Here is a 13667-nt window from a genome sequence, read left to right as displayed (position 1 = left end):
GGTGTACATGGGGATTTCAGTGTTCTAAATGGAAATGGTGAAGAGCTTGTGGGTTTGCGTGCTAAAAGAGGAGTGGTGATTGGGAATACCTGGATTAAAAAGAGAGGTATACATAAGTATACGTATTTGAATAGAGGAGATGGTCAAAGGGCGTTATTGGATTGCGAGTTATTTATAGGCATGTAAAGATGAAACTTTTGGAAGTTAATGTGATGAGAGGGGCAACTGGAGGGATGTCTGATCATTATCTTGTGGAGGCGAAGGTGTAGGTTTGTAGAGGTTTTCAGAAAAAAAGAGAATGTTGGGGTGAAGAGAGTGCTGAGAGTAAGTGAGCTTAGAAATGAGACTTGTGTGAGGAAGTAACAGGAGAGATTGTGTGTAGAATGGCAAAAGATGAGAGCAAATGACGTGAGGGGAGTGGGGGAGGAATGGGATTTAGGGAAGCAGTGATGGCTTGTGCAAAAGATGCTTGTGGCATGAGAAAGGTGGGAGATGGGCAGATTAGGAAAGGTAGTGAGCGGTGGGTTAAAGAAATAGGTTGTTAGTGAAACAAAAGAGAGGCGTTTAGACGATTTTTGAAGGGAAGTAGTGCAAACGACTGGAAGATGTATAAAAGAAAGCTGCAGAAGGTCAAGAGAAAGGTGCAAGAGGTGAAATAGATTGCAAATGAGAGTTGGTGTGAGAGATTATCATGAAAGTTTAGGGAGAATGAAAAGATGTTTTGGAAGGGGATAAATAACGTCCGTAAGACAAAAGAACAAATGGAAATATCTGTGAAGGAGGCAAATGGGGAGGTAATAACAAGTATTGATGAAGTGAAAAGATGGAGTGAATATTTTGAAGGTTTGTCGAATGTGTTTGATGATAGAGTGGCAGATATAGGTTGTTTTGGTCGGGTTTGTGTGCAAAGTGAGAGGGTCAGGGAGAATAATTGGTAAACGGAGAAGAGGTAGTGAAAGCTTTGTGGAAGATGGAAGCCGGCAAGGCGGCGGGTTTGGATGGTATTGCAGTGGAATTTATTAAAAAAGGGGGTGACTGTATTGTTGACTGGTTGGTAAGGATATGCAATGTGCGTCTGGATCATGGTGATGTGCATGAGGATTGGTGGAATGCATGCATTGTGCCATTGTACAAAGAAAAGGGAATAAGTGTCTTGTTCAGATTACGGAGGCATATGTTTGTTGAGTATTCCTGGGAAATCATATTGCGGGGTATTGATTGAGAGGGTAATGGTATGTACAGAGCGTCAGATTGGTTAAGAGCAGTGTGGTTTCAGAAGAGGTAGAGGATGCGTGGATCAGGTGTTTTCTTTGAAGAATGTATGTGAGAAATATCTAGAAAAACAGATTGATTTGTATGTAGCATTTATGGATCTGGAGAAGGCATATGATGGAGTTGATAGAGATGCTCTGTGGAAGGTATTAAAATATATGATGTGGGAGGTGAGTTGCTAGAAGTGAAACTTTTTTACCAAGGATATAAGGCATGTGTACGTGTAGGAAGAGAGGAAAGTGATTGGTTCCCAGTGAATATCGGTTTGCGGCAGGGGTGCGTGATATCTCAATGGCTGTTTAATTTGTTTATGAAGAGGGTGGTAAGGGAGGTGAATGCAAGAATTTTGGAGGGGCGGGAGGAGGGGGTTAGCATGCAGTCTGTTGTGGATGAGAGAGCTTGGGAAGTGAGTCAGTTATTGTTTGCTGATGATACAGTGTTGGTGCCTGAAGCTACAGAGATTGGTGACTGAGTTAGGTAAAGTGTGTGAAAGGAGAAAGTTAAGAGTGAATGTGAATAAGAGCAAGGTTGATAGGTTCAGTAGAGTGGAGGGACAAGATAACTAGGAGGTATGTTTGAATGGAGAAAAACTGGAAGAAGTGAAGTATTTCCATTTTTATATCTGGGAGTGGATTTAGCAGCGGATGGAACCATGGAAGCGAAAATGAGTCACATGGTTGGGGAGGGGGCGAAGGTTCTGGGAGCGTTGAAGAATGTGTGGAAGATGAGAACACTATCTCGGAAAGCAAAAAAGGGTAAGTTTGAAGGAATAGTGGTTCCACCAATGCTATATGGTTGAGAGGCATGGCCTATAGATAGGAATGTGTGGAGGAGGGTGGATGTGCTGGAAATGAAATGTTTGAGGACAACATATGGTATGAGGTGGTGTGATCGAGTAAGTAATGAAAGGGTAAGATTGATGTGTGGTAATAAAAAGAGTGTAGTTGAGAGAGCAGAAGAGGGTGTGCTGAAATGGTTTGGACAAATGGAGAGAAAGAGTGAGGAAAGATTGACAAAGAAGATACATGTGTCAGAGGTGGAGGGAACAAGAGAAACGGGAAAACTGCAGAAGCTGGTGACTGAGTTTGGTAAAGTGTGTGAAAGAAGAAGATGAGAATAAAGGTGAATATGATTAAAGTTATTAGGTACAGTAGGGTTGAGGGACAAGTAAACTGGGAGGTAAGTTTATATGGAGAAAAACTGGAGGAAGTAAAGTGTTTTAGATATCGGGGAGTGGATTTGGCAGCGGATGGAACCATGGAAGCGAAAGTGAGTCACAGGATGGGGGAGGGGGCGAAGGTTCAGGGAGCGTTGAAGAATGTGTGGAAGGCAAGAACATTATCTCGGAAAGCAAAAATGGGTATGTTTGAAGGAATAGTGTTTCCAATAATATTATATAGTTGCAAGGCGTAAGCTATAGAGAGGGTTGTGCGGAGGAGGGTGGATGTGTTGGAAATGAGATGTTTGTGGACAATATGTGATGTGAGGTGGTTTGATTGAGCAAATGATGAAAGGGTAAGAGAGATGTGTGTGTGGAGGGAACGAGGAGAAATGGGAGACCACATTAGAGGTGGAAGGATGGAGTGAAAAAGATTTTGAGCGATCATAGGCCAGCGATAGCGCTCCCGCCTGTTGCACAGGGGTCCTGGGTTCGATCCTGGCTGTTGGAGGTTTGTATGTTCTATGAAGGTGCACGTTCATATGCACTTTGTTCGTATTCATATACCTCCACGTTGTACAGTTAGGTTCGATAAAATGCTATCTGCAGGCTGTGTGAGCCAGTTGGGAAATGACCGGTGTAGACCCCGTTGCTCACCAACGTGAGACAATGGGTATTCCAGTACATAGAATTCGAATAGTCATTTCCTTCTTAGGGGCGATCATAGCCGAGCGGCAATGCTCCCGCCTGCTGCACAGGGATCCCGGATTCGATCCTGGCTGTTGGAGGTTTGTATGATATATATATACATATATATATATATATATATATATATATATATATATATATATATATATATATATATATATATATATATATATATATATATATATCCCCTGGGGATAGGGGAGAAAGAATACTTCCCACGGATTCCCTGCATGTCGTATAAGGCGACCAAAAGGGTAGGGAGCAGGGGGCTGGAAAACCTCCCCTCTCGGTTTTTTTTTTAATTTTCTACAAGAAGGAAGAGAGAAGGGGGCTAGGTGAGGATATTCCCCCAAAGGCCCAGCACTCTGTTCTTAACGCTACCTCGCTAACGCGGGAAATGGCAAATAGTTTGAAAATATATATATATATATATATATATATATATATATATATATATATATATATATATATATATATATATATATATATATATGCAAGTGAATGCAAGAGTTTTGGAAAGAGGGGCAAGTATGAAGTCTGTTGGGGATGAGAGAGCTTAGGAAGTGAGTCAGTTGTTGTTCGCTGATGATACAGCGCTGGTGGCTGATTCATGTGAGAAACTGCAGAAGCTGGTGACTGAGTTTGGTAAAGTGTGTGAAAGAAGAAAGTTAAGAGTAAATGTGAATAAGAGCAAGGTAATTAGGTACAGTAGGGTTGAGGGTCAAGTCAATTGGGAGGTAAGTTTGAATGGAGAAAAACTGGAGGAAGTAAAGTGTTTTAGATATCTGGGAGTGGATCTGGCAGCGGATGGAACCATGGAAGCGAAAGTGGATCATAGGCTGGGGGAGGGGGCGAAAATCCTGGGAGCCTTGAAGAATGTGTGGAAGTCGAGAACATTATCTCGGAAAGCAAAAATGGGTATGTTTGAAGGAATAGTGGGTCCAAGAATGTTGTATGGTTGCGAGGCGTGGGCTATGGATAGAGTTGTGCGCAGGAAGATAGATGTGCTGGAAATGAGATGTTTGAGGACAATGTGTGGTGTGAGGTGGTTTGATCGAGTAAGTAACGTAAGTGTAAGAGAGATGTGTAGAAATAAAAAGAGCGTGGTTGAGAGAGAGCAGAAGAGGGTGTTTTGAAATGGTTTGGGCTCATGGAGAGAATGAGTGAGGAAAGATTGACCAAGAGGATATATGTGTCGGAGGTGGAGGGAAGGAGGAGAAGGAGACCAAATTGGAGGTGGAAAGATGGAGTGAAAAAGATTTTGTGTGATCGGGGCCTGAACATGCAGGAGGGTGAAAGGAGGGCAAGGAATAGAGTGAATTGGATCGATGTGGTATACCGGGGTTGACATGCTGTCAGTGGATTGAATCAGGGCATGTGAAGCGTCCGGGGTAAACCATGGAAAGCTGTGTATATATGTATATTTGCGTGTGTGGACGTATGTATATACATGTGTATGGGGGTGTGTTGAGCCATTTCTTTCGTCTGCTTCCTTGCGCTACCTCGCAAACGAGGGAGACAGCGACAAAGCAAAAAAAAGAAAAAAAAAAAAAAAAATATATATATATATATATATATATATATATATATATATATATATATATATATATATATATATATATATATATATATATATATATCTTTCATACTATTCGCCATTTCCCGCGTTAACGAGGTAGCGTTAAGAACAGAGGACTGGACCTTTAAGGGAATATCCTCATCTGGCCCCCTTCTCTGTTCCTTCTGTGGAAAAATAAAAAAAAACGAGAGGGGAGGATTTCCACATGGAGAGAATGAGTGAGGAAAGATTGACCAAGAGGATATATGTGTCGGAGGTGGAGGGAGCGAGGAGAAGTGGGAGACCAAATTGGAGGTGGAAAGATGGAGTGAAAAAGATTTTGTGTGATTGGGGCCTGAACATGCAGGAGGGTGAAAGGAGGGCATGGAATAGAGTGAATTGGATCGATGTGGTATACCGGGGTTGACTTGCTGTCAGTGGATTGAATCAGGGCATGTGAAGCGTCTGGGGTAGACCATGGAAAGCTGTGTAGGTATGTATATTTGCGTGTGTGGACGTATGTATATACATGTGTATGGGGGGGGGGGGGTTGGGCCATTTCTTTCGTCTGTTTCCTTGCGCTACCTCGCAAACGCGGGAGACAGCGACAAAGCAAAAAAAAAAAAAAAAAAAAGAAATATATATATATATATATATATATATATATATATATATATATATATATATATATATATATATATATATCATATGAGTCCACGGGGAAAATGAAACACGAAAAGTTCCCAAGTGCACTTTCGTATAATTATCATATCATCAGGGGAGACACAAGAGAGAAATATAACAGTCAGTTTATATACATCGAAGAGACGAAGCTAGGACGCCATTTGGTAAACATGTGATTGTCCAAAACATACAACGAGCGTTCATAAACTTATCATTTTACAAATCTTATCAACAATAAAGTTATCTAATTTGTACAGACCATCACTAATATTAAGATTATAATTCTTTGTGTATTTAATGATAGAAGATTCCATGATATTTCTCTTGGTAATAGAGTTAGAGTTAACAACTGAGATGGCGTTACTCCAGTCAATACAACGATCATAGTTTTTAACATGATTAAACAAGGCATTTGATTCTTGTCCTGTTCTTATACTATATCTATGTTGCTTAAGTCCAACAGAAAGATCCTTACCAGTCTGACCAACATAAAATTTATCACAGTTTCCACAAGGAACTTTATAGATGCAACCAAGAGAATTTTCTGGTGAATCCCTGATTAAGATATTCTTTACAGTATTATTGTAGCTAAAGGCAACATTTACATTAAAGGACTTAAGCAACATGGGAAGCAAAATGAAATTATTATTGAAAGGGAGAACTAAATGATTCTTGGTGTCAATGGGAGGTTTTGGTTCAACTCTATGAAATGATTTCTTTGCTAACTTAAGGGATTTATCAATGAAAGATCTAGGGTACTTTAACTTAGATCCAATAGAATATATCTTCTCAAACTCATCATCAATAAACTCTTGACTGCAAATACGTATTGCCCTTAGGAACAGAGATTGAAATGATGATAATTCAACTCTGTCATGTTGAGATGAGTAATAATGGATGTAAGAGCATACATTGGTGGGTTTTCTGTATATGCTAAACTTAAACTTGTTTCCTTGTCTATGGATCATGCAATCTAAAAATGGCAACATACCATTATTTTCATTTTCTACAGTAAATTTGATGGAAGGTACTAAATTGTTAAGTAAGGGGAGAAATATTTGTAAATTTTCATTTGTTGACCAAACACAAAGAACATCATCTACATACCTAAACCAAATTGCATTAGAAGGTAAGATATCCTTTAGTAAGTTTGTTTCAAAAAATTCCATGTAAAGATTACTTAGTACAGGTGAAAGAGGGTTACCCATTGCCATACCAAATTTTTGAGCATAATAATCTCCATTAAATTGAAATACACAGTCTTTTATACGCAATTTTATCAGTTCAATGAAATTAGAATTTGAAACAGGTAAATGAATATCATCCAAGACATCAAATAAATATTGTAAAAGGTCATCAACTGGAACTTTAGTGAAAAGTGAGGAAACATCAAAGCAACTAGTTTGAAATCAAAATCACTATTGATATTGTTTAGCTTGTTGACTAAATCTACATTGTTCATGATATTAGAATTTGATACCTTACCCACTAAAGGGCTTAATAAGGAAACTAACCATTTTGATAATTTATATGTGATGGAGCCTACTGAACTCAGTATAGGTCTTGCTGGAAAATTTTATGTGTTTTGATAAGTCCATACATATATGACAATGAAGGGGACAAAGATGACAAATTTTTGATAAGAGAAATGTTACCTTTCAACAACAACTTCATTTCTTTATTGAAGTGAGAACTAACTGCTTCTAAGGGATTTTTACTAAGTTTAGAATATGTTTTGTTATCATTTAGAAGATCATTCATTTTAGATAAATAGTTACTTTTGACTAAAATCACAACAGTGTTAGCCTTATCGGCTTTAGTAATATGTATATCCTTGTCTTTTTTTAAGGGGTTAATAGCTCTTATGAATCTTTTAGGGCAATTAGCTTCCACTGGTTTTGACAAACTGGCTATGTGCGCCTGTTGGGAAATAACCGGTATAGACTCCGTTGCTCACCATTGTGAGACGAAGGGTATTCGAGTACTTAGTATTCGAATAGTTGTTTCCTATTAGCGAGGCCCATACCCTAGCGGTTAGCATGCCTGCCTCTTGCACAGGGGTCCCGGGTTCGATCCTGGCTGTTGGAGGTTTGTATGTTCTATGAAGGTGCGCTTTCATATGCACTTTATTCGTATATATATATATATATATATATATATATATATATATATATATATATATATATATATATATATATATATGGTGTGGGAGGCAAGTTGTTAGAAGCAGTGAAAAGTTTTTATCGAGGATGTAAGGCATGTGTACGTGTAGGAAGAGAGGAAAGTGATTGGTTCGCAGTGAATGTAGGTTTGCGGCAGGGGTGTGTGATGTCTCCATGGTTGTTTAATTTGTTTATGGATGGGTTGTTAGGGAGGTGAATGCAAGAGTTTTGGAAAGAGGGGCAAGTATGAAGTCTGTTGGGGATGAGAGAGCTTGGGAAGTGAGTCAGTTGTTGTTCGCTGATGATACAGCGCTGGTGGCTGATTCATGTGAGAAACTGCAGAAGCTAGTGACTGAGTTTGGTAAAGTGTGTGAAAGAAGAAAGTTAAGAGTAAATGTGAATAAGAGCAAGGTAATTAGGTACAGTAGGGTTGAGGGTCAAGTCAGTTGGGAGGTGAGTTTGAATGGAGAAAAACTGGAGGAAGTAAAGTGTTTTAGATATCTGGGAGTGGATCTGGCACCGGATGGAACCATGGAAGCGAAAGTGGATCATAGGTTGGGGGAGGGGGCGAAAATCCTGGGAGCCTTGAAGAATGTGTGGAAGTCGAGAACATTATCTCGGAAAGCAAAAATGGGTATGTTTGAAGGAATAGTGGGTCCAAGAATGTTGTATGGTTGCGAGGCGTGGGCTATGGATAGAGTTGTGCGCAGGAAGATAGATGTGCTGGAAATGAGATGTTTGAGGACAATGTGTGGTGTGAGGTGGTTTGATCGAGTAAGTAACGTAAGTGTAAGAGAGATGTGTAGAAATAAAAAGAGCGTGGTTGAGAGAGCAGAAGAGGGTGTTTTGAAATGGTTTGGGCACATGGAGAGAATGAGTGAGGAAAGATTGACCAAGAGGATATATGTGTCGGAGGTGGAGGGAAGGAGGAGAAGAAGGAGACCAAATTGGAGGTGGAAAGATGGAGTGAAAAAGATTTTGTGTGATCGGGGCCTGAACATGCAGGAGGGTGAAAGGAGGGCAAGGAATAAAGTGAATTGGATCGATGTGGTATACCGGGGTTGACGTGCTGTCAGTGGATTGAATCAGGCATGTGAAGCGTCCGGGGTAAACCATGGAAAGCTGTGTATGTATGTATATTTGCGTGTGTGGACGTATATATATACATGTGTATGGGGGTGGGTTGAGCCATTTCTTTCGTCTGTTTCCTTGCGCTACCTCGCAAACGCGGGAGACAGCGACAAAGTATAAAAAAAAAAAAAAAAAAATATATATATATATATATATATATATATATATATATATATATATATATATACATATATATATATATATATATATATATATCTTTCTTTCATACTATTCGCCATTTCCCGCGTTAACGAGGTAGCGTTACGAACAGAGGACTGGACCTTTGAGGGAATATCCTCATCTGGCCCCCTTCTCTGTTCCTTCTGTGGAAAAATAAAAAAAAAAAGAGAGGGGAGGATTTCCAGTCCCCCACTCCCTTCCCTTTTAGTCGCTTTCTACGACACGCAGGGAATACGTGGAAGTATTCTTTCTCCCCTATCCTCAGGGATAATATATATATATATATATATATATATATATATATATATATATATATATATATATATATATATATATATATATATATATATATTTAATGTATGTATGATTCATGGTGAGGTGCCTGAGGATTGGCGGAGTGCTTGCATAGTGCCATTGTACATAGTCAAAGGGGACAAAGGTGAGTGCTCAAATTACAGAGGTATAAGTTTGTTGAGTATTCCTGGTAAATTATATGGGAGGGTATTGATTGAGAGGGTGAAGGCATGTACAGAGCATTAGATTGGGGAAGAGCAGTGTCGTTTCAGAAATGGTAGAACTTTGAAGAATGTATGTGAAAATACTTAGAAAATGGATTTGTATGTAGCATTTATGGATCTGGAGAAGACATATGATAGAGTTGATAGAGATGCTCTGTGGAAGGTATTAAGAATATATGGTGTGGGAGGCAAGTTGTTAGAAGCAGTGAAAAGTTTTTATCGAGGATGTAAGGCATGTGTACGTGTAGGAAGAGAGGAAAGTGATTGGTTCTCAGTGAATGTAGGTTTGCGGCAGGGGTGTGTGATGTCTCCATGGCTGTTTAATTTGTTTATGGATGGGGTTGTTAGGGAGGTGAATGCAAGAGTTTTGGAGAGAGGGGCAAGTATAAAGTCTGTTGTGGATGAGACAGCTTGTGAAGTGAGTCAGTTGTTGTTCGCTGATGATACAGCGCTGGTGGCTGATTCATGTGAGAAACTGCAGAAGGTGGTGACTTAGTTTGGTAAAGTGTGTGAAAGAAGAAAGTTAAGAATGAATGTGAATAAAAGCAAGGTTATTAGGTACAGTAGGGTTGAGGGTCAAGTCAATTGGGAGGTAAGTTTGAATGGAGAAAAAGTGGAAGAAGTAAAGTGTTTTAGGTATCTGGGAGTGGATCTGGCAGCGGATGGAACCATGGAAGCGGAAGTGAATCACTGGGTGGGGGAGGAGGCGAAAATTCTGGGAGCCTTGAAGAATGTTTGGAAGTTGAGAACACTATCTCGGAAAGCAAAAATGGGTATGTTTGAAGGAATAGTGATTCCAACATGTTTATGATTGCAAGGAGTGGGCTATGGATAGAGTTGTGCGCAGGAGGGTGGATGTGCTGGAAATGAGATGTTTGAGGACAATATGTGGTGTGAGGTGGTGGAAATAAAAAGAGTGTGGTCGAGAGAGCAGAAGAGGGTGTTTTGAAGTGGTTCGGTCACATGGAGAGAATGCGAGAGGAAAGATTGACCAAGAGGATATATGTGTCAGAGGTGGAGGGAACGAGAAGTGGGAGACCAAATTGGAGGTGGAAAGATGGAGTGAAAAAGATTTTGAGTGATCGGGGCCTGAACATGCAGGAGCGTGAAAGGCGGGCAAGGAATAGAGTGAATTGGAACGATGTGGTATACCGGGGTCGACGTGCTGTCAATGGATTGTACCAGGGCATGTGAAGCGTCTGGGGTAAACCATGGAAAGTTGTGTAGGGCCTGGATGTGGAAAGGGAGCTGTGGTTTCGGGCATTATTGCATGACAGCTAGAGACCGAGTGTGAACGAATGGGGCCTTTGTTGTCTTTTCCTAGCGCTACCTCGCACACATGAGGGGGAGGGGGATGTTATTCCATGTGTGGCGAGGTGGCGATGGGAATGAATAAAGGCAGACAATGTGAATTGTGTGCATGTGTATATGTGTATGTGTCTGTGTGTGTATATATATGTGTACATTGAGATGTATAGGTATGTATATTTGCGTGTGTGGACGTGTATGTATATACATGTGTATGGGGGTGTTTTGGGCCATTCTTTCGTCTGTTTCCTTTCCTCACTCTTTCCTCACTCATTCTCTCCATGCGACCAAACCATTTGAAAAGACCCTCTTCTGCTCTCTCAACCACACTCTTTTTATTTCCACACATCTCTCTTACCCTTACAATACTTACTAGATCAAACCACCTCACACCACATATTGTCCTCAAACCTCTCATTTCTAGCACATCCACCCTCCTGCGCACAACTCTATCCATAGCCCACGCCTCGCAACCATACAACATTGTTGGAGCCACTATTCCTTCAAACATGCCCATTTTTGCTTTCCGAGATAATGTTCTCGACTTCCAAACATTCTTCAATGCTCCTAGAATTTTCGCCCCCTCCCCCATCCTATGAGTCACTTCCGCTTCCATGGTTCCATCCGCTGCCAGATCCACTCCCAGATATCTAAAACACTTTACTTCCTCCAGTTTTTCTCCATTCAAACTTACCTCCCAATTGACTTGACCCTCAACTCTACTGTACCTAATAACCTTGCTCTTATTCACATTTACTCTTAACTTTCTTCTTTCACACACTTTACCAAACTCAGTCACCAGCTTCTGCAGTTTCTTACATGAATCAGTCACCAGCGCTGTATCATCAGCGAACAACAACTGACTCACGTCCCAAGCTCTCTCATCCACAATAGACTGCATACTTGCCCCTCTTTCCAAAACTCTTGAATTCACCTCCCTAACAACCCCATCCATAAACAAATTAAACAACCATGGAGACATCACACACCCCTGCCGCAAACCTACATTGACTGAGAACCAATCACTTTCCTCTCTTCCTACACGTACACATGCCTTACATCCTCGATAAAAACTTTTCACTGCTTCTAACAACTTTCCTCCCACACCATATATTCTTAAAACCTTCCACAGAGCATCTCTATCAACTCTATCATATGACTTCTCCAGATCCATAAATGCTACATACAAATCCATTTGTTTTTCTAAGTATTTCTCACATACATTCTTCAAAGCAAACACCTGATCCACACATCCTCTACCACTTCTGAAACCACACTGGTCTTCCCCAATCTGATGCTCTGTACATGCCTTCACCCTCTCAATCAATACCCTCCCATATAATTTACCAGGAATACTCAACAAACTTATACCTCTGTAATTTGAGCACTCACTCTTATCCCCTTTGCCTTTGTACAATGGCACTATGCAAGCATTCCGCCAATTCTCAGGCACCTCACCATGAATCATACATACATTAAATAACCTTACCAACTAGTCAACAATACAGTCACCCCCTTTTTAAATAAATTCCACTGCAATACCATTGAAACCTTCTGCCTTGCCGGCTTTCATCTTCCGTAAAGCTATTACTACCTCTTCTCTATTTACCAAATCATTTTCCCTAACCCTCTCACTTTGCACACCACCTCGACCAAAACACCCTATATCTTTCACTCTATCATGTATATATATATATATATATATATATATATATATAATACACACACAGCAATATACATAATTATAGTTGCTTGCCTTTAATCCATTTCCCTGCCCCACAGGAAACAGTATCGCTACCTCCCTCTTTAGCAAGGTAATACGGGAAAAAGGCAATAAAGGCCACATTCGTTCACACTCAGTCTCTAACTGTCATGTGTAATATACTGAAACCACAGCTCCTTATTAACATCCAGGCCTCAGAGACCTTTCATGGTTTACCACACTCGTTTCATATGCCCTGGTTTAGTCCACTGACAGCACATCGGTATACCCCTTTTTTCTAAATTACTCTATTCTGTGCACGCCTCTCACCCTTTTGTATGTTCAGGCGGAAATAATGTAAGTCGTGGATTTGAAGCGAAATATTTAAGTCTGTTCTTTGAATTTTCTTTAGCAATGCTTTCAACCACTCTAATTGATAAATCATTACACATGTCAAAAATCTTTTTGAATAAAAGGTACTTCGCTTCATTCAAAATAAAATGTTTGCTTACTAGTTTGCATCCATTACTACAATTAAAATTAGACGAATCAGGTCTCAAGTAATTTGTTAAACAAGACCCTCAAAGCCTTTTTTTTCTTTTTTTTTTGTAAGAAGGAGAAGTCATTACTGACTCTCCCTCATGAAACTAACCATTTTCTAAAACAGGTCTTTTAACCATAACTGTTATTTCTTTATACATCACCTTAACAGAAAAGCTACATTTTGTGGCAGGCAATTTTTGGAAAACTGTACTGTTCATCTACAGGAATGTGCTCGTTCAAAGTAATCTGATCAACTTACGCCACTGACAAGCTATCAGCTCAGAGTGCTGGATTAAATTAATGAAAATGGTTCTCTGTAGAGTTTCCGTTTTCATTTTGAGCGACATTTTCAGAATTTCCAGGTATGCTGTCATATTTCAACGTTTGCGCATGACTGAAATTTTGCTTCAGATTTTTAGACACACTGGTATGTATTATGAGCTTCCGTGGTGCAGTGGCGAGGGACGCAAGCTATGATTCTCGATTCTCGGTCCGGGCAAGTAAGCACATATCTAACCCAGCTTTTTATCCTTTCCCTCGAACCTGGTCGATAAATGGGCACCGGGTAAACACTGGAATATATATATATATATATATATATATATATATATATATATATATATATATATATATATATATATATATATATATATATATATATATATATATATATATATATATATATATATATATATATATATATATATATATATATATATATATATATATATATATATATATA

The sequence above is a fragment of the Panulirus ornatus genome, chromosome 22 (genome assembly GCF_036320965.1).
Source record: "Panulirus ornatus isolate Po-2019 chromosome 22, ASM3632096v1, whole genome shotgun sequence".
Taxonomy (NCBI): domain Eukaryota; kingdom Metazoa; phylum Arthropoda; class Malacostraca; order Decapoda; family Palinuridae; genus Panulirus; species Panulirus ornatus.
Note: the sequence above shows the minus strand (reverse complement) of the source record.